Here is a 21,767-nt window from a genome sequence, read left to right as displayed (position 1 = left end):
TGACACACACACCTACTTGCACTTTGTTTTATATTCAACTTCCCAATCTCATGAATCTATTAAACAATTTCTCCTTGACATTCAAACTCATATTTACCTAATGGATGAATCAAAACTTATTAAAAATTGAAACAATTTGAACTTCTCAAGCTTATAAACATTGGTTACAACATTATTTACCCACATTTTCCAAAATTTTTCATAAAACCATAAGTTTATATGTCAGACCCTCCTAAACGCTTCAAGCGCCTAAAAAGTCTGCCAAAATGTACACAGACCATCACAATGACAGAAAAATATACACTTACTGTTACTCTTAAACTGGTCACAAAGTATAAAGATTATGACATATATTGATTTTTTTTCATTATTTTTATACTTAACACTTTCTCAGAGATAGTTTCTTAGAATTAATATAATAGCTTCTATGATGAGGGCAAACAAAATTTATTTTCTGCTAGGATTACAGATTTCTTCCAGAACCAAAAGGAAAATATTGTTCTTTCAGACCAGCTTTTTGGGGGTTACTGTTTCTTATTTGGGACCCCAATAAAGGATCTTCCAACATTATTATGCTCAATATTAACACATTATTAAAAATGGTCTCACTAAGAATGTGAAAGTCCATGCTTTTCACGTAGACCTTCTTTTCTGGGACCAGAAGTTTGTGTCAAAGTGGTGTTTCATCTCCCACAAAACCAGGGATTGAAAATCAGAAGTTTTCCATCTTCGTGAAGACATTTAGCCAATTCAGCGTCTCCCACCACATTATTATTTCTCTCCTGTTATTGTTATTATTGTTATTTATCTCCTATTATTTCTATTTTTTCCTCCATAAATATTAGATATATTCAAAAGCCACTCTTTCTTCCTTGCAAAGATAGGAAAAAGTACCTATGTACTTCGCACCCCAACGTGTATTTAATAGAAGAAATAATATCACTCATATAGGCAGCTATTTAATATAAAATGAAACTGGATCCTGTTCACCATTTTCCGTACAATTTATATCAACTTTTCCTCCTTGGAGCTTCATTAGGAACTTATGGCCCTTCACAGATTCCATGTGCTTAAATTAATTATAGTTATCAATCTCATTCGATACTCAAATTGTCAGAGCCTGACGGTGGCAGTCTGTAATCTAGCTTTTTTGGTCCTTTCAGAACTAACCCTGTGACATTTTGCTTTTTCTGCGTAAAGGAACTTCCTTCCTACCTAAGGCCACCCTCCAAAGAGCCCTGTTTCGTTCAGTGGAGGAAGGTATTAGAGACAAAATCTGAGCATTAGGGCACATGAGAGTTGGCGGTTGGCTATAAATGCTGCTGTTGTGGTCGCTCTTAGCAACAGAGATGGGAAATGTGTAAAGTTGAGGAGTTCCCATTAGTGTTTCCAATCTAACCGCAGCATTGCTCAGGTATGCTGTTTGATGTAAAAGTTACTGCTATATTTTCTCAATGACATGCCAGTTTAACCTCTCACCCAAGCGGTGAGTTGTACTTCACTTGTCTTTTGTTTTACGTTTATAAAATAAATAGATATAAAATGCTTAATATTTTTCATTAATCTGTAGTCAGGTGAATAAAGAATGTGGAAGTAAGGTAGGATCCTCTCTAGTGAAGGGTGTACATCTCACCATACCTAAAAGACCTTACTGGGACGCCTTGGTGGCTTTTGTCATAAAAGCGCCCACCTCTTGATTTTGGCTTAGGTCACGATGTCCAAGTACGTGAGCTTGAGCCTCACGTTGGGCCTCTGCGCCGACAGCGTGGAGCCTGCCTGGGATTCTCTCTCCCTCTCTCTCTGCCCCTCTTGTGCTCACATGCACACACGCTCTCTCTGTCTCTCCCTCTCAATAAACAAATAAACTCTAAAATAAATAAATAAATTATTTATTTGGAATTTATCACCATGACAGAAAAAAATGTTGAGAATAACGCCACCCACCTTCCCTAATGATGGCTATTTATAGTTTATTTCATAGCGAAGAGGTCTAATCCATGCTGGGTTTTTTCCGAGTGGCCCACACGGTCATATGTGAAGTGCAGTTGCCATTGCTTGCTTCTGAGCCCTTCTTTCTAAGTCTTGTTCTTTGTTTACGGATATAGTAAAGTGAATTTCTGAGTCTCGGTCTCTTATCGACCTCTAAAGCATTCGGCCCCGCTCTGACACGGCTAACAGGATGTTGGCTGCGGTGACAAGATGCGTGCAATCTCCGTCTTCCACTAAGCGTGCTGTATCGACATTCCCTCTCACAGCGAGGGGCGTGTTAGGCCAATTGGGAGTATAGAAGGTGTTAATGCTTTCAAAAGAGTTGTTACCAGGAAAAGACACAGTCTGCTTGGAACCCACTCTGGGAAGAGATCTACCATGGAGATAGCACAAGATACATCCTGTGTGATGCCATTGATGCCTCCAACTTTGCTCCAAAGACCTTCTAGAACTCTGGACGTTTCGGGTCCAAGGAAGCGTCGACTTTTAGCCAAGGATTAGTCGACAATTACTAGCAGGAATAACAACAATAATTACAACAAGGGCCCACTTACGTCTCTACTGTGTGATAAGCACAGCAGGAGGCTCTCTAGTTATTATATCACAACATCCTCAAAACAATCCCATGAAACGTGTACAATTCTTTGCTTCATTTCACCTTTGACGAAACCAAGGACCAGGTAACTGAAGTAATTTCTCAAGGACTCACAGCTGATTAATGGCAGAGCTCAGAACTAGGCATATGTGATGTTGGTGTTTTGAGAAACCATGCCTCCTGCCAAAAGCCACAGCCCCCAGAGATTCTGATGTAATTTGTCTTTGCTGGGGCTTGAGCATTTATATTTTAAAAGTCCACAGACTCCTGACAGAATTATGGAAGATTTTATCTAGTATGCTATGGAAATCAAGCAATGTCCAAGGCTAAGGCTTTCAGGGAGAGAGAGAGAGAGAGAGAGAGAGAGAGAGGAGAAGGAAAGGGAGAGAGTGATTTATTAACTGCAAAATTATAATAACTTCCAAAGCCCTCTCTCACCAATCCTCCCTCCACCAATACAGCCGTGGTGACATTCACAGCCGTATATTTGGGATACTGATCAGGAGAAGCATTTTGCGACTGCTGTCCCAGTCTCTTTGTCCTGAAAGGTTTTATTTAGTCTTAACAGTATTTCAAGTAAGCAATGATTAGATTCCATGTGACCCTTGGAAGACTTAAGCCTAAGTTCTAAATTGAAAATATCAGATGGGAGAAATAGCTTTTCTTCAAGCTTTGTTCAGTCTTGTTTCCAAGGATTAATGGGGTCACAAGTGAGTTTTGTGCCTGAAAATCTGGACAGTGAGAATGTTCATTTTTAGAGCTACACTTACCTGTACCCCTCGCCCCATTTTACAGGTGAGCGTAAGGTAGGAGCCAGCTGGGTTGTGGGGGAAATAATCTAGGGTGACCCAAGGCTGGGGACTTTTGGCTGAAAGGATGAAAGCCAAAAGCCACTCCAGGAGGGAATGCAGTGCTCTCTTGTGACCATCCCTAGGATATTGCTCAGATCTGCCTAAGGGAAGCTTTGGAGTCCCCTTAAAACGGGCTGAAGCAGCCTCTCCATTTTAACACTACCTCTCTCGTATGATATGGTCCCTCTGGCTTCTCTTTAAAGACATCGAAGTTGTTTTTGGAGTTAGCGTGCAACGGGAAAGCACAAATCCCTGCAAAACTCGGGAAGAGGTCTGTCAATGATGATTTGCATGGGGCTGCAAGGTTCCGGAGGGAGGGTTAGGATGCCTTTGGAACTGGAGAGTCCCGGGATGGATCCCCATTCTTCCTCTTCCTGGCTTTGTCCCCTCAGGTCAGTAACCATATGTCTCTGAGCTTCATTCTCCTCACTTGCAAAAGGGTTGTAAAAGATACCTCCTTCGTATACAGTCTTGGCATTGCTAGGATCCCAAATAGGTCCATTAATGTTCATTCATTCTATAAATGTTTTTTTAATAGTTTATTGTCAAATTGGTTTGCATACGACACTCAGTGCTCTTCCCCACAAGTGCCCTCCTCCAACACCACCACCTCTTTCCCCCTCCCCCCCCCGCCCCCTTCCCCTTCAACCCTCAGTTCAATAGTCTCTCAAGTGTAAATGTTTCTTGAGAGGGGACCAGGATGCTGAGGACAGGATCCGGAGCCAAGCCCGTATCTCCTCTCCCATTTCGGTCTACTGGGCATGACAGACAGTAATGACAGTGAGAATACCTCCCTAAAAGGTATAATATTATCCCTCTGGGAAATGCAATGAGATAGAGGTAGGTGGTAGAAAGCATGAAATGGGGGTTGACCTGCAACCAGAAGGGTGAGAAGCCATTTTCCACCTCATCGCTTTGCTTCCAAGAGAAACAGGAAGTTCTCAGGCAAGTTCTCTGGTCCCTCAGTGGGATTTAGCCCAATAGGGGCAGCAGGAGGACAGTCCCTTCAAGCCACTCCCAGATACATCTGCAATATTCTGCCAACACTCCCCTGCCTTGCCGGGTCCGGATTAACACAGACCCCGATGGGAATGACAGACGCACTCATCTGAATCTCTCTTCCACAAACACTCACCCCCTCTAGGGCCATCCCCGCTGTCCCCGTAGCCTTTTCAAGGTGAACTCCTGAGAAGCGTGCTGCATCAGATCCCCAGGGGTTGTGGCAGCAAGATGAGTCACCTCACAAATATAGTACATTTCCCTAGGGGGCGGCGGTGGGTGGAAGCATTTGTAGAATTCACTCCGCTTTAATAGATCATTTAGAGCATGTCATATATCAGAGAGCGAACACAAGCTAACAAGCTAACCAGGCATCACGTGGCCCCTCCTTGAGCCCTGGCTGGTGACTCCCCGCCAGCACAGCCCTCCGCCACACGCAAGTCTTGGAGAGGCCGGCATGAACCCGGGTCACAGAGCTTTGTTCAGCCCTACCTCTTTTTCCAAGGCCAGAGCACTCATTCTCTGTCTCCCTCTCTCTCTCTCTGTCCTCACTGTTTCCCCCTCCCTCTGTCTCTCTGTCCTTCACTCCATCTCTCTGTCTTTGGCTCCCTTTCCTGCTTCCTCCGCATCATCCTCCATTTGCAAGTTCCGACCCTGTTTCCAACCATACCTAGTGGGAGTGAGAGCTGATTCTTCACTCCCGTCAGAACTCTTGGCCTGGGCAGGGTCTCTGGCCCTGGGCTTAGAGCAGAATCCCATCTCCCTTCTTGCTGGTGGCAATGTCCCCTCCCTCACCACCTCTTACCCCGTCTCCCACTCTGAAGGCCACAGAGCCCAGCTCTGGGTCCAGGATCCGGACAAAGAAGGTGACTGATCATCCCCTACCCTCCCCCCCCTACACATACACACTCACATGCTCCCCTTCAGGGTCATGTGGATTTGCAGGGACTATTCTGGGAACCACCTCCGGGAATCTGCAAAGGAGCTGGGGCAGGCCTGAGTCTCCATAGGACCCACCCTCCGCCTCTCAGGGGCTGAGCCTCCGTTCCCTTCCTGAAGGGGCTGGGGACGGGGAGCTGTTGAGGAGACAGTCTCAGAGGAAGGTAGGCAGCCTCTAGGTTGCCACTGGGCCTGGCATGTGAAGGGAGAGAAAGCAAGGAGCCCAAGGAGAGAACAGCTGAGCCAGGCCCCAGGGCCCACCTCGTTGGCCCCAGGACCAGCCTAAGATCCCCATTGGTCTCAGTTTAACTGAGAACTGACTGAATAAGATCTTTTAGACTCAGCACCACTGTTAAGACTGAAGACTATCCCTGGAAGGAAGAACAGAGCCCTTGGAATGTTCACACCATGGGCCAGGCTTTGTCCCACTTGTCCTCTCATTTACCCTTCCTAAGAAGATGTGGGCCTGACCCAAACAGGTGAGGATGTTGAGATTCAGAGGGGCTGAGTGACATGAGCAAGTCCACACAGCTAGAAGCGTCAAGGCCTGTCCAGCTCCCATCTTCCCACTAAATAGCTCTGCTCCCAGGCAACAGGTGCTCTGTGGCCCTGACACAGCTGAGTGCAGGGCGGCGTCATTGCTGTAATGCAGACCCAGAAGCTCAATTCAGAACATCAGGCTGCAGTTCACGCGCATTGGCTGGGCAAGGATCCCAGCACTGTCCGCACCATACACTTCCGCCCATGCACCTGCCCGCACCTCCCCTCCGTTTGTCTGGCAGCACCCTGACGATGCACCCCAGTTACCACCCAACTGGCAGGAAGGTCAAAGAGACATCTTTAAGGGGTTTAAGGGGTGGCCATATGAACTCAAGAGTGGTCACTGAATTTCCCTTTCTGAAATTGTGCTTTTCGATCAGAGTAGCCTAGAACCAAAAATAGCGGCAATGGATTCACCCTGAAGATACCCTACTCACGAGTTCCTGTTGCTGAGACTTCTAGAAGCAGCCAGGCTCCTGGCAGTTTAGTTGTTAAGCATCTTCTAGGTGTGTGAGTCCTCGTACTCTTCTCATAATTTCTTCCTTCGGCTGAAATTGGCGAGAGTCAGTTTCTGTTGCTTGCAACCAAAAATAACTCTACTATATCACTATCCCACAGCCAACAGAGAGCCACAGTGTGGTCATCAAGGCTGCTTGTGGTCGGGTCTCCCAGCCTGTGCCAACCACCTTCTTCCTACCTGTGCCTGCTGTGCCCCACGTGTGCCACCCTGGATCATGCCTGCCCGCTGATTTTCTACGGCTGTACCACCGCATATCAAGCCAGCCCCCACCTCCCAGAGGGCACTTTAATATTGAGACAGAATTCACTTATTGGTCAGGGTTCTCAAGAGAAACAGGACCAACAGAATTAATATGCTTGTTATTATGCATAACAGTATTATATATCATATACATAATAACTAAGACCCCACATAGAGATTTATTTCAAGGAATTGAGTCACATAACTATGGACGCTGGCAAGCCAGAAATCTGGAAGCAAGGCCAGCAACTGGACACCCAAGGAAGGGTTGATGTTGCAGCTCAAGTCTGAAGGCAGAATTCTCTCTTCCCCAGAGGAAACATGGTCTCTTTTTTTTTTGTTTTGTTTTAAATGTTTTATTTATTTTTGAGACAGTGAGAGACAGAGCTTGAGGCAGGGATGTGCTGAGAGAGAGGGAGACACAGAATCTGAAACAGGCTCCAGGCTCCGAGCTGTCAGCACAGAGCCCGATGCTGGGCTCGAACCCACTAACCGTGAGATCATGACCTGAGCCGAAGTCGGATGCTTAACCAACTGAGCATGCAGGTGCCCCAATCTCAGTCTCTTTTAAGACCTTCACCTGATTAGATGAGGCCCACCTGCATTATGGAAGTTAACTGGCTTTACTCAAAGTCTACCGAAATAAATGTTAATTTCATCTAAAAATACCTTCACAGCAACACCCAGACTAATGTTTGATGAAGCAACTAGGTACTGTAGCCTAGCCAGATTGGTACACAAAATTTACCATTGTGATTCACATCCTATAAAATCAACCCATCTAAAATGTACAACTGAGAGGCTTTTAGCATATTCACACAGTCATGAAGCCATCACTGCTATCCAATCACAGACCATGTTGTCACTTCAGAGACAAACCCTGACCCTTCATTCACCCCTCCATCCTCCCTGCCCTAGCTCCTGGAAACCTTCTGTATATTGCACATGCTTATTCACCCTCCTCCTCCTCTCCCTTTGCTCGTTCTGCAAATTTCTACTCATTGCTTGAAAGCCAGCCATTCTGAAATCTCTTCCTTGACTCCAGCCTCCACGAGACACTCCGTCCCACTGGGGGTGAGCTAACCATTCCATCTTCTGTGATGGCTAGTGTAAGAGTCACCTTAAGGTGGCGACCGAGCGGCCATTTCTCTGGGGGCTGGAGGAGAACACGTGCACAGACGACCCCCACCCCTCACCTGCAGACCTGGGATGTCCTGCCCCATTTGGAAACAGCCAATCATGAAGCTCCAGTTTTGCCCCACCCTGATGAGACAGGCAACCTATCCTGTCCTGCCGCCTTGACCCTAAAATTCCCTTACCAGTTTCTCTAGGCCTTGTGCCTGGTGCAGAGTAGGAGGTTTACTGAACGTGCATGGTTGACGAAGAAATTACATTTCAGAAAAGGTCACTTTCTCCAAGGGTTTTCCTTCATCATTCTCTGTGAGGCAGTTAAAAAGCAAAAATCAAATAACATATGGCTAAGTGTCAGAGGAGGAGGATGGATGTACAAGCAGGTACACACTCATCCACTCACGCGTTCATCCACTCCCCATTTATTTTATGCAAAACCATAAGGAACCAAGGCCAATGCCTGGTATTTGGCGCTCAGAGAAGCAAGCAGTCCCTGAGAGAATCAAGGTCTCTGAATGTAGAAGGAGATGGTTTGGTAAATCAAGGAAGGCTTCCTGGAGGAGGGGCACCATGAGTGAAGTCTGGAGTGAGGAATAGGATTCAGGTGAATGGAACAGAGGCCTGGAAGGGCCTCCTGAGAGTGTGTGAAGGAAAAGGCATCCATGTGAGCAGATGCCAGGCAAGGACTCAGTAGTCCCGGCAACCCGGGGAGGACTTTTTAAGGCTCCAAGGGGTGGTGGTGCAGAGAGGCCTGCCCAGCTTGCTGCCGCGGCCGGTCTGTAATCAGGTGTGGGGTGTCATTACCGACCCAGAGCACAGGGCAGAGCTGAATGGGGAAGAATACTGACCCTGAGTCCAACTCGGCACTGAGCGGAAGGAAGATTTCATTAGTGTCAGGAGAAAAAGGATGTGTCTGCTCCCCCCTGAGGCCTGCGGGCAGGAGGCCGGCAGCAGGGAGGGTGACCCTGTGACCCCCAATAGTGATTGAGCAGCCTGGGAGCTACTGGCACTAAAGGAGAGGGGGGAGCCGGACCCCATCTGTTACTTCAGCCCTTACCCTGCAAGATGGAGGACGGCTGCCACAAACTGCGGGAACTTCCCCTCGAGGAAGGAGAAGCGGGGCTCTGCAAGCGGAGATTGCACCCCTGTGGGGAGAGAAGGGATGGGACTGTCGGGGGCTGACAGAGTGGGGTCCAGCCGAATGGGGGTGTGATGACTGGAGGGGGTGGGAGCGGCTGACCCTCTACTTTCCCTCAGAGCCCGGCGAGGGCCCCAGAGCCACCCCAGGTCTTCCCATCTCCCGTCTTTCTCGACCCCCTCCCTTCATCCTTGTCCTCTCCTCCCACCCCCCCTACATCCCTGGGTCCGTCAGAGCAGACCTCTCTAAATGGGTGTGGTGCTTTTTGGAGCAGCGATTGTTTGTTTTTGTTTTGTTTAAAGTAGACTTCACGCCCAGGGCAGAGCCCAATGCAGGATTGAACTCACGGACCCTGAGATCAAGACTAGAGCCAGGGGCACCTGAGTGGCTCAGGTGGTTGAGCTTCCAACTTCGGCTCAGGGCATGATCTCACGGTTTGTGGGTTTGAGTCCTGCGCTGGGCTCTGTGCTGATAGCTAGCTCAGAGCCTGGAGCCTGCTTCAGATTCTGTGTCTCCCTCTCTCTCTGACCCTCCCCTGCTCACACTGTCTCTCTTTGTCTCTCAAAAAAAATAAAAGATCTGAGCCATGCCGAGATCAAGAGTCAGATGCTTAACTAACTGAGTGACCTAGGGACTGGCTTTGGAGTTAAAGTTACCATCAATCCCCCTCTTTTCCCCGGGACCACTTGAGACAGAGATGGAGAGCTTGGATGCGGTGAAGGATCCCCCTGTTACTGCTGGGAACCACACTGGAGGGTGGGGCAGAACTCGCAGCCTCAGGAAATGAACTTGGACCCCACCCAGAGCAACAGGAGAACTGGGGAGCCTTTTGCAAGTGCAGGTGGCCTGGGCTATCTGCCACATGTGGGGCGCGTGAACTGAGACTTGTAATCCGGGTCTGGAGGAAGGGGCTGAGCCACAGGACCTGAGGGCTGATCACCAATCTCCCACAGGGACTCTCTGGACCGAAACTGGAGGGGAGGGCCGAGGAAGGACAGCCGTTTCTCTCAATGTTGGCATGTTGACTGCACATAGGATTTTCCCTCATGTTTGGTGCTTTGCATGTGTCTTCTAACCGATCCCTCACTGGGACTGTTTGAGGTGGGGGATAGAGCATTTCACCCTACCCCCTTGGGTAGGTGCAGGAGACTGAGGGATGAGGCCTTGGAGTGGTGGCCTTGGGCCGGGCCTCTCTTCTCCACAACCCACGGTCCCCTAGTAACCCACACACCAAGTCAGCAGAGAGTTGTCAGAATCCTCTAAGTAGAAGACAGCCCGTGAGCCATGAGTTGTACTGTGTGACTTTCTCTGAGTTGCTTAGTCTTTCTGTTCATGCTCTTCAACCGCAAAGTGAAGCCAGCCCAAACAATCCATATTCACAGTGAGCCTGCTTTGGTGAGAGGCCTCTGGAGCCTCCGAAGAGGCGAAGGCTATGTCCCTGCCCCAGCAATCTTCCCTCCGCCTCTCCCCTCTGAAAATTTTTGCATGGTGATGGGGTGCAAGGGGATGGGGTGTCGATAAAGGAGGGGCTCAAGGGAGCTGTTCTGTGGAGATGGAGCAGGTTGGTGCCCTGACCGTGGTGGTAGTGGCGGCAGTCTACACTTGGGATAGAACAGCACAGAACACACACACACACACAGATGAGCTCGTGCAGCCCTGGGCAGCCTGAACAAGGTCTGTGGATGCTACGGCTACACCACAGTTATGTAAGAAGCGAACGCTGGGAGACACCAGATGAAGGGGACTGGGGACCTTTCGTACTGTTTTTTCAGTTTCATGTGAGTCTATAACTTTTTCAAAATAAAAAGTGAAAAAATATTCTGCTATGGCCGCTCCTTGCTCTTGGCATAAATCCAAACTGTGCCAAGGACAACAGACCCTGGGCGAGCCAGCCTCCCTGGAACCTTCTCTGATGTTCTGCACGGCCCAACCCCACTGCCCTCCTCTCTGTGCTCCCAGCCGGCCCGGCAAACTCGCTCCGCGGGGCCTCAGGCCTTCACCTCAAGTTCCCTCACCCTAAATCCTCAGCTTGAGTAACTCCTGCCTGCCCATTACATTTCAGAACCAACCCCCTTTCTCAGTGTGGCCTTCTGTCTCCTGTTGACCCCTTCATCTCTCCCACAGGGGCCCCCCTGGTGTCCTTACAGTGCCTACCACCAGCAGACATGACCTTGTTTGTTGGCTCATCTGCTGTTCGCTGTGTCTATGAGAATGGAGCTGCAGAGAGCAGGAAACATGTCCATCCTCGTCACTGGCCTATCCCCATGCCTGCAACAGGGACAGGTCGTGCAGATGGGGACTGAGTATTTATTAATGGTAGATGGCTGGATACATCACACAAGACGACCTTTGAGCAGTAGTTAAAAAAAAGTTACCTAATGCAGAAGTTCTCCACCAGGACTTGTACTGTTACTTAAACCATACACACCACTTCTCAGATTACGACAGGCCAGACTACTCTCCTGGTCCCACACCCCTCCATACAGCTCAGATCTCCGGTGCCCTCACTTCTTGATTGCTAACCTTCCTAATCACGTATGGTATAATATCAGTCATTTAAACTTTAGTCTGAATTCCAGGTCAGTACCAACGTCCTCCCAAAGATTTGTACTATAAACTTTATTTGATATCACTTCATCTTAAGGGAATTTCAGTAAAGAGGAGTGAGGTCCATTTTGGGCACATTTCCTATGCCCATAATGTCATGCTTCATAGAAAGCCAAGAGCAAATTTGGATCTGATTCTGAGGACACTGTTTAGTACTGTAAACTAGGCAAGATCTTTCCAGAGCCCTGAGCTCTAGTCACAATTCTATTGTTCTCTCCCTACCTTTTCCTGAGCAAATCTCTTTCCCTCCCCTGGCCATCTGTAAAGTGGCATATGAAGTCCTTTTTAGCTTTGAGTAGTATAACTCTGAGAGAGGGTACTACTCTGGGGAGAATCAGGGTCTCTGAGATGTGTGCACATTCAGAAGTAGAGCCTGGGATGCAGGCCAAGTCCCTGAGCCGCTCCCTACCCCAGCCATTCAGTTTCCACCATAGAAAATAGCTGTACCTGCCACCTACCTGTGCTTCCCTTCCCACCTGAGGGTTTGGCTTGGGGTGCTCAGAGCTTTGTGTGGCTCTGGTAGTCTGCACAGAGGCATTCTGTCCCCTGCTTCCTGGAATATAAAGAGTTAACTGCCCTTCGGTTTAGCAGACTGGAGAAACATTAGCAGGCGCTTCCTGGCTCTGGGCACCGTAAAACCCTGTAGCAGGTTGCATACAGAAAGAAGCCAGAAAGCTCCCATCCCTGGAGATGTTTCTGGATGACTCAGTTGCTCACTTTAATCGTCTGTCATAAGTTTATCTGCCACATGGTGCCTGGACCAGCTTTCCTCAAAGTCCATCCAACTACAGGGCCCCTTAAGTGGGACCAGTGGTGCTGTGCTGCCCCGGCCCCTGAGATACCACCATGAGAGCGTCTCCCAGCGACGTGTTCACAGTGACGTGTGGCTGCTAAGTTCATATTTGTCTTTTAAGACCCAACATCTCCTGTTTCAAAAAGCCTTGCTACACTGCCCTGGCCCCCCAGTCTTCTTCCCGGAGGTTGAGTTAGACATCTCTTCTTGGAGCTGGTGTGGCTTCTCTGCTGATTGCTATAGGCCCATCCCCTGGTCATCAAATGGTTTATATATCCCTCTGCCCCACAGGACAAGAGCTTACTAAGGGCCAGGATGGAGCCCACCGCACTCTCTCTGCAGCTCAGGTGCCATCCCAGCACAGGTGGGGCACAGCAGGGGCTCAGTGGTGCTGGTGAATCATTGCAAGGACCGGCTGGGAGCTCCTACATCATAGATGGCGGATTCCAGGGCTGGCAGTGTGGGACCCAGGAGACAAACCCGGGTTTCTTCTGCAGCCTCCTTCAGCCTCCTTTTACTCGGCAGCCTTGCTTCCTAGCAAACTGTATCAGGGCGCCCTCACGCACCAGGCTCGATGCTCATCTGCATAGCATCCTTCATCCAGAACAGCCCTGAGCTGCGGGCACGAATACTAATGCAGCATGCAAATGCCAGCTCAGAGAAAGAGAGCCCTGGACTGTCAATTAGCTCCCGCAAGCACCTGCTAGAGCTCCCAATCCTTTGGCTCACTAGGGGCCAGCCTGGCGTCTCAAGAAGGGAACTCCTGGGGGTGCTCAGGAGCAGGGATGGTGTTCCTGCTTTGGAGTTGTTGAATCACCCTTCCTTGCACCCTGCCAGCTGCAAGCTGGGCCACCGGGTGCCAGCTTCAGGGCACGTGACCCAAGACCCATCGTGGTCCTCTCACAGCCCTTCTCCTCTGACCTGGGGCATCATCGGGGCTGTGAGTGGAGAGCATCCCCTCCCCCCTCCTGTTCTTCCTGGCACTGCTCTGCTTCCCCTCACTTCTTTCTCTCCCCTCTCCTGCTCCCTTACCCTTCCTTTTCTTAGCTGCTAATCACATGGGCTTTTAAGACAGAACTGAGTTCAAACCTTGACCCTCTAGCTGTCTCCAGTTGTGTGGCCATGGGCACAGCACCTCAGCTGTCTGCCTCTTAGTTTGCTAATTCATAAAACAGAGGAGAGAGCACAGACAGAAGGTCTGTGAGCACTGTTTTATGGGTAGTTAAGGATTTCAGGCTACTTCCCCTGGGGTGCCTCCAGTGCTATGTCTTAAAGTGCTGAACTTAAATTCTGTTCCAAATTCCCACTCTTCTAGGGGACAGCAATGAAATCTCAAGAAACTCACGACATCCCTATCTCCTCAGCCTTGCCTGAATGTTCTTCTGGGGGCTTCTGAGGCATTGAGGGGTGGGGGGGACTTGGCCTCTGCTCTGCAGCCCCTCCTGGCTGGCAGCTTCTGACATGGCCTGGTTCCCAAGCATTCTGCACTCCCTCTGCCATCCAGGTCATAGCTGGGGCCCCCGGCCTACAGCTAAGGTTTGCCCGCTCCCTGGGCCCACCATGCCCCCCTTGAGCACAGGGGAAAGATTCCTCTCCCTGCCAGACTCGGCTGGAGAAACAAGTCAGGATCGTTCTCCAGCAAAGACACACAGACTAGAGGAGTGGGCACTGTCTGTGCCGCACAGAAGACTGGCGGGACTGGGAGGGCCACGTGGGATCCTGTCTACTTTCCTAGACTCCACTTGAGAAAGGGGCGGGGTCTCCCTGGCCCCCAGATTCCACTGGAGTCTGGGGCCCCAATGCTGAGTGGACATGGTGCTCTGCCTGAGGCGGGTCAAGGACAAACCTGGTCTCCAAGTCCACATTCTTCTAGCTTGTATCAGACCAGAGCCTTTGTAAGTCAAAATCCAAGAAGGTGGCCCCACTGTTTCTGTGTCATGTTGCCCCAGGCAGTGAGTGCCACAGGTCTCCAGTGTGGGGCAGGGTGCCTGGTCACAGGAAACAGTGGGAGAAACTTCCACTGTTATCTTGGCATTTTATGTTGCCTCAGTGCTGCAGCTCTGTCCCAGAGTCAGCCCTTAGCATGAAGGCGACCATGACTTTTCTCCCCTCTTCCTCCCTCCCTCCCTCCCTGCTCCCGGGTTTTTTTGTCTTCCTCAGGCTCCAGTTGCGGCAGCAGCCGCCTAGATGGGAAGCTGGGAGCCAGTGCTGACAGGTTCAGTGGGCCGTGTAGGGCCAGGGGCGCTCATCGCCCGCATTATTACTAATCATCACGCAGCATGGCTGCTGTTTCTTCCCTCCTCCCCTGCTCATTTCCTCTGGTGGCTTCAGTCTGTGGAAGCCACGGAGGGAAAGCATGCCCTATGTGCTTCCTGCATTCCCATGGGCAGGTAGGTATGGCTGCAGTCCCCAGGCATTAAGGGAATAGACAGACAGAGCAGCAACTACCAGCCAGAGGGCCAGGACCCAGGGGGCCTCCCCTTTGCATTTGTCCCTTGGGTCTGAGAAACTAGACCATACCTGTGAGTCCCCAGTGAATCGCTGCCTCCCAGAGAAACAGTGGTAGAAAAAAATAAGTTACAATAGGGCAGGAGGGCTTGGAGCCAGAAAGGGAATGTGGGACCTGGAGTCACATCATCTAAGTTCAAAGCCAGCTCCACTCCACCACTTTTTGCTGAGTGACTTTGGGCAGGTCACTTAACCTCTCTGTGCTTTGGTTGCATCCTGTATAAAATGGGGGATAATGAGGACACCTATCTTACTGAAGTAAGTAAGTAAGGGTAATGATGATGATTATTATTATTATCTAAGAAGACTAAAGGAGGGGAGTGAAGAGGACCAACTCCTGCACATTTACCCGGGGAGATTATGGAGCCATATTCTGCACAGACTTTAGAAATTCTGCCCCTGATCTCTGTCCTGATGGCCCAGCCATGTCAGTGCCACACCACTATGGCAATTGTCCAGGGCCACCACTGACCCCGTGTCAGTCCTACTCTGCCCCTGACTCTCCCCCTCCACTACCTCCAGCCCTATCCCTTTCGCCACCTTGCTTCCACCTTGACCTTTGTCCTCCTAGCCTGACCTAGGCCCCTGACCTTGCTGAGTCCAAACGCTTGGTTCTCCCAGGACTTTGGGCGGGAGCCAACCTGGCCAGAGTCACGGGCTGTTGCTCTCAGCAGCAGAGCTAGCAAGTCATTCCCACTCGTTCTCCGTGAAGTCTGGGGTGTGATCGTGAGTTGCTTATTTGCCCTTTGCCCCCTTGGACTGTGAGTCTCCCAAGCACGGGAGCATCCACTTATGCAGCCCCAGAGACCATCACAGGGTGTGATGCAACAGGAGGCGCTCACTAACTTCTGACGGAACGAACGAGTGAGTGAGTGAGTGAGTGAGTGAGTGAATGCAGTTTAGTGAGGACGTTAACAATGACCAGCACCACTCACTAAGCCTTGCCAGGCATTACACTAAAGCAGGAATGCTGCTTCTCATTTAATCCTTACAATAGCCCTAAGAAATAGGCACAATTGTTTACACCCATTTTATGGATGTTGACACTGAGACTCAGAGGCGTTAAAGTCAGACAGCGAAGAAATGACTGTATCAAACCCCTTATTAGAATCTTTCCCCTTGTAGCACGGAGTTTCTTAGCCAAGTGTCCAGGGATGTGCTTCATGTGGGAGAGTTGTAAACGCCATAAAATTTTATGCAAGGTATGAGTGTGTGTGCACCCATGCATGGCTGTTCTGGGGGAGAAGGTTCACAGGTTTCATTGGATATTTAAATGTTTATTTGAACATATTTGAATCTACCACCCTTCCTCCTTCTACCCAGCCTTTCATCCTCCCCCAGAAAGCCATCTGATTAATTTCACGAAGTACTTCCCTTGTGCCGGGCTTGGTGCTGGCCCCCATGACTTCCCAGGTCACATTATGTATGTTGCTTCAGAGAATGAAAGCCAAGATGCTCTGGAATGTCCTCCCCCCTCGCTGGATCTGGGTAACTTGGAAATGCTTTGCTTCCAGTGTCTGGGCTGCGTGGGTGACTGCACTCTGTCTGAACTCCTTTCAGCCACTGGTGGAGACTGTGCCAGCACCGGAGCATGAAAGGGGAACCCTTGGGGCAGTGCAGCCATCAGGACATCAGAGACAGAGTCTGGGACCTGGCTTCTGAGCATCAGTCCTGCTCCCTGAAGGGTCACGATCAACCTTGACAGAGAAAGACATTCTTGATGCATTAAGGATGTGGCCCCGGAGAGGCAATTAATTCCCCAGCACAAGTCCTATTCCAAGATCTTTTCTTCCTCCTGGGAAGGGGGTGATGATGTTGCTTACAAAGAAGACTAAATGGGGAAACTGAGGAATGGAGTTAGCATTTTCTGAGCCAGGACTGTGTTCTAGGTGAGAGACCCCATGTCAGGCAGTTTTGGCCAAATTATTCTACTTGCAGATTGCAGAAATTGAAACTCTCACTGGACAAATAACCTGCTTGAGGTTACAGAACAAACCCAGCATTTGGAACCTGATCTCCTAGACCTGAAAGCTGTATCTACCTCCCTGTTTTCTGAGGTTCTATACTCAGTTGTGACGTAACTTTGTAGTTTGCAGAAGGTTTATCCTACTGGCTTTGAGCATCCTCCACCCCACCTCATCCCAAAGTCATTGGTCCCCTCTTCCCTGCCAGGCTGGTCATAGTTTGTAGTGGCAAGAGGGTCTGATAGTCTTCAGTCCTAGCCTGCCAACTCCCTGAAGGCAGAGACTCCTGTCTCTTTTTGTTCATTATTGGTACCTATATTTAGAATAGTGCCTAGCAGGTAGATCATGCTTAATAAATATTTGTTGAATGAATGAATAACTAAATAAGGCCCAGAACAAATAATAATAAAGGACATTTGCAGAATGCTTTGCAGAAGAACACAGTATTTTCCCTTTACTTTATCTGACCCAATCCTCACATCAACCCTTGAAAGGACCCTGTTCGTGTTTCAGAGAGAAGTAGCCCAGGCCCACAGGTACATTTGTTAAGAGAGGTGGGACTTGATCCCAGGGCTAAATGATGGTGAGCCCTTTCCCCTACCCTGGTGATCTCAGTGTGAGTGTTTGCAGAGCACTTAGGATGTCCCAGATCAGGTGGAGCCATGGTGGATGATGGGGGCAGGGGAGAGGGGCGCCTGCTTTGCTTTCTAAAAACTCAGGATCTATTTGAGGAGGCCAGACTTATGCATGCAGAACATTTGGGAAATGGTACAAGACAGCAGCTAGCATAGTGCTGAATTGCACATAATCAGGTGCCAACCACATTCCCTTCCTTAACTAATCTGAGTCTTTTAATACCAGATGGGGACCCTGAGAATAGACTTCCTATGAAACAGATGAAGAGCAAAGATGGAAGCCAAGGGGAAGGGCTGTGGCTGACTCACTTCTGTACCCCTCTCACCCAGCACAATACCTGGCCCACAGCAATAGTGATAGTGGCAGTCTGCCCTCCCTAACTGGCCACACTGTGTACCGGGCACCTACTAAGGGTCTCATGTCACCTCCAAGCCCTCACTGCAACACTACAAGGTAGGCACTACTGTAATCCACGGAAGCTGAGGAAAGTAGGGTGCAGAAAAAGTACTCATCAGGCTCCAGCTCACACAGTTAAACGGCACCAAAATCAGGACCTGAACCCAGACCACCAGATCCGTGCTCCTACTCTGACACTGCTGCTTCCACACGTGGTAGGAACTCAGCGAATCTCCCGAGCCCTTAGGAATGGAAAGAAACAAGGGTGAGTGAACATGTGACAGAAGGGGAAGGAACAAACATGCCTTGTGTGTTACACAGACAAGCATGGGCATGCTTTCAAAAGGATCCCTGCAGGTCTCTGACCATTTCTCCCCTGCTTCCCTGAACAGCCTTCCAAGAGTACCCTAAGGAGTCCTACATGGGTGCTGATGTCAGAGGGAAGGGATGGCCTTGCCTCCAGAGCTTTCTGAGGGCATGGGCAGGCGCCGTGGGTGTGTATTACTCAGCGCGGGCTGCTATTACACAATGCCACAGACTGGGAGGCTTCAACAACAGAAATGTATTTTTTCACAGTTCTGGAGACTGGAAGTCCAGGATCAAGGTGCCAGCAGGGTGGGTGTCTGGTGAGAGCTCCCCCTGGGTTACAGATGGCTGCCTTCTGCTCCCTGTGTGCTCACAAGGCCTTTCCTTAGTCATGTGTGTAGGGTTGGGAGGAACTCTCTAATGTCTGTTCTTATAAAACATTATGGACACTAATCCAATAGGATCAAGACCCCACCCTTACGACCCCATTTAGCCTTAATTACTTTTTTAGAAGCACCATCTCCAAATACGGCCACACCCAGGGTTAGGGCTTTGGCATATGCATTTTGAGGAGACACAGACATTCAGCCCATGAGAGTGTGGATGAGGGAGGGGTCAGAGCTAAACATCAGGCACAGATCAGCTCACCTTCAAGGGTAGAAGGAGCCACAGCGAGTGAAGCCCCAGCTGGACAGGGATGGCAGGGTGGCCTCTGTGAGTACATGTTGGGGACAGCAAGACAAGCTGCCCACACAGTTCTCTGCAGTGAGTCTCCAAGAGGCAGCAGCGGGTCTGCTGTCTTCTCTCTCTTATCTCTCACACTTGATGTGCATTCCTCCCAAGATGCATTCTTTGTGAGCCCTCCCCAAGCAATGTCTGCCTCATCCTACAGTGCATGTGTGTGTCCATTTACCTGTAGATAATGCTACCACTCAGGGCATCGTCAGGAATGAGTGAGCTATAGTGCATGTAAATATCTGGTACATGGTTGACATATGAGTGAATAAATATTTGTTGAATAAATGAATCTTTACTTAGAAGAGTATGCTTCTTCCTTGGAAGAGCTAGGGTGATCTGATAATCATAGTTTTTACTTAATAATTGGGTCACTGAGCAAAGAAAATTAGTTCATTCATTCAGCACAGATTGACTGCACCCCTGTTAGAAATGAGGGGTTAAGTAGACAGTGTGGAGCTAAATCAGTCGTGGTCCTTGCGTTTAAGGTATTCTCCATGCAGAGGGAGACCCAGACAGGAAAGGCACAATGAGAAGCTGGGAAATGAGTTTTCTGATGGGCAAAAAGGCCCAAGTGCGGGAGGACCCCCCCAAGGCAAGCACCAGTTCAGGGCCAGGAAGGTATTCCTAGAGCAAATGGCACTTGAATTAGATGCTCCAGGATGTGAGGGGTGAAAGGGGTGAGGGACATCCTAGGCAGAAGGAACAGCAGGTGCAAAGGCCCTGAAGCCCAATTCTAGAGGGCACCAGTGAGGTTCTGAGTGGCTGGAGCCCCACACGGAGCATCAGAGAGCAAGGGGATTGGGAGATGAAGTCAGGTCACCAAAGGGCCTCATAATAAATGCTCCGCAGTTTGGACTTTATCTTGGTGACTTGGACTTGGTGACTTGACTTTACTCTTCCTGCTTAGCGGCAGCCAGTCTTAAACTCCTCCAGAGGTACTTTACTATCTCTGATCTGTAAAATGGAGCAGTTCATCTCTACTTTGCTTCTTCATATGGTCATGAGGAAGAAGAGGAAATGCAAACTTTTGCTTTCTGTACTCTCAAGTTTGCAGGTAGCGTGGAGATGAGCAGAAGCCTGGGGGTTCAGTGACACTAGAAGGCTGCACCACCCTCTCCCCAGCAGAGATCCCCACTCTGTTTCTTGAGTCCTGGCCATCCTGGTGGGCCCTCTCCTGACCCTTGGCTTCAGCCCCACCCCCACCCTTCTTCTCCAGCAGGGAGCACAGGCAGAAGGCAGGGGACCAGCCTCTACCAGTCCTGTTCATTAGCCAGGACTCTGGGCCTCGTGGACACAGACAAATAAGCCCTGGCAGTTACAAGAGTGGAAGCTTTGAATCTGGTGGGAAGCAGAGGTGATCTCCCAGCTCAGGGGTCCCCAGTATACCCACCGGCCAATAGGAGGTGGTGACAGAGCCCTGGATTCCAAGTTCTCATCCCATATCCTGGCTAAGTCACTTCAGGCAAATCCTTTCCCCTTGGTAAACCTCAGTATCTCACTACAGTAATGATTAGACATGAGCTGTCTAACTCACAGGGCATGGGGTGGTGTGGGCTATATATAGCAAAGGAAAATGCAAATGGAAGGGACAGATGTTATAAAGTGGACCTTTCCTGTTGCACAAAATACGACATGTGTTTGGATCTGAGAAAGCATTAAGTGCTGAATAGGTAAAGAAAATTATTTAGGGTCCCTGGTCAAGACTCAGGCCACCTTTGTCCCCGAAGGGGCAGCTAATGGGCTGGAATGACAGGAAACAGCTCCTGAGGGGCCCTGTATCCTTGAGATCTGACTATATGCCTGTGCAGCCTTGAGCCTGCATAAAGGTGGGTAACTGTAACGCCATTTTGCATTGCTGTGTGCATGTCTTTGTGCCTCTGTGTCCGTGTGTCTGGCTCTTGCGTGGGGACCTGCGGATGCAACTGTGAGTGTGTTATGGGCTGAGTGTGCCTGTGTGTACAACACAGTAATATCTGTATGGACTTGTGGGACTGTGCCCATAGTTTTTGGGTAAGTATGTGTGTTTTTGTGAGGCCGTGTGTTAGGGGCCCCTGTGATCTGCAAGCATAGGCACGTGCGGGAACTCAGGCAGCTCCGACTTGGAACCGGGGTAACTCCTCCCGGGGCTTCCAGAGAGCTGACTTTGCATTTCAGCACCTCAGAGAGCTGAGGAGAACCCATCAGAGTGAACCCAAACTTGGCCCTTTTGCATGAGACCCTGAGATAGCCTGAGATAGCCTGAGATAGCCGCTGGCGTTCTGTGTGGTCTGGAGGGAAAACTCAAGGCAGGGAGAGGTTTCTTAAATTTGGCCATTACCCCCCACAGCACTAACTCACAGCCTGCCGTAGCTGATGCCTAAGAAATGGGGGGGGGGGCACGTAGAGGGAGGTAGAAGGATGAAGGAGGAACACGGGGAGGGTAGAAACAAAAAAGAGAAAGCAAGGCCCAAAGGGGCTCCTCTGCCCTCCCCAGTTTTCCATCAGTAGAAGGTGGGCCTGGCAAGGAGCAGGAGGGTCCCTCCCATGACAACCCAATTGGATGTATGTTTTTCTTTCTCCCTGGTTAGGGCAGACTTACTTCCCACCCCGCGAATTCACGTGGTGGGTTAAATAAGATTTCCCTTGAAGTCAAATGAAATAGCGGATCACAAGCCGGCCATACGCGCGCGCGCGCGCACACACACACACACACACACACACACACACACACTGTACACACGCACGCCTTCTCCCGGGGAGCAATCTGCCGCTGCCCCCTGAACCTCAACCATCAGCCAGGTGCCTCCGTCGGTCTGTGCGCCCAGGGGCGCAGCCTGGGAGTGCGCACCGCCCGGCAGGTGCGGGCGCGCAGGGCGGTGGGCAGCGGTGCTGCAGCGG

General features: G+C 49.9%; 1 protein-coding gene across 2 annotated transcripts in view; it reads left to right on the top strand.

Annotated features, from left to right (window-relative positions):
- Positions 1–21,767, top strand: part of KCNIP1 (potassium voltage-gated channel interacting protein 1) — a 342,478-nt gene that overhangs the window by 115,689 nt on the left and 205,022 nt on the right. The window lies entirely within an intron of this gene.

Source organism: Suricata suricatta, chromosome 6, assembly GCF_006229205.1.
Source record: "Suricata suricatta isolate VVHF042 chromosome 6, meerkat_22Aug2017_6uvM2_HiC, whole genome shotgun sequence".
NCBI lineage: Eukaryota > Metazoa > Chordata > Mammalia > Carnivora > Herpestidae > Suricata > Suricata suricatta.
This window is presented reverse-complemented; position numbering and strand designations above follow the sequence as displayed.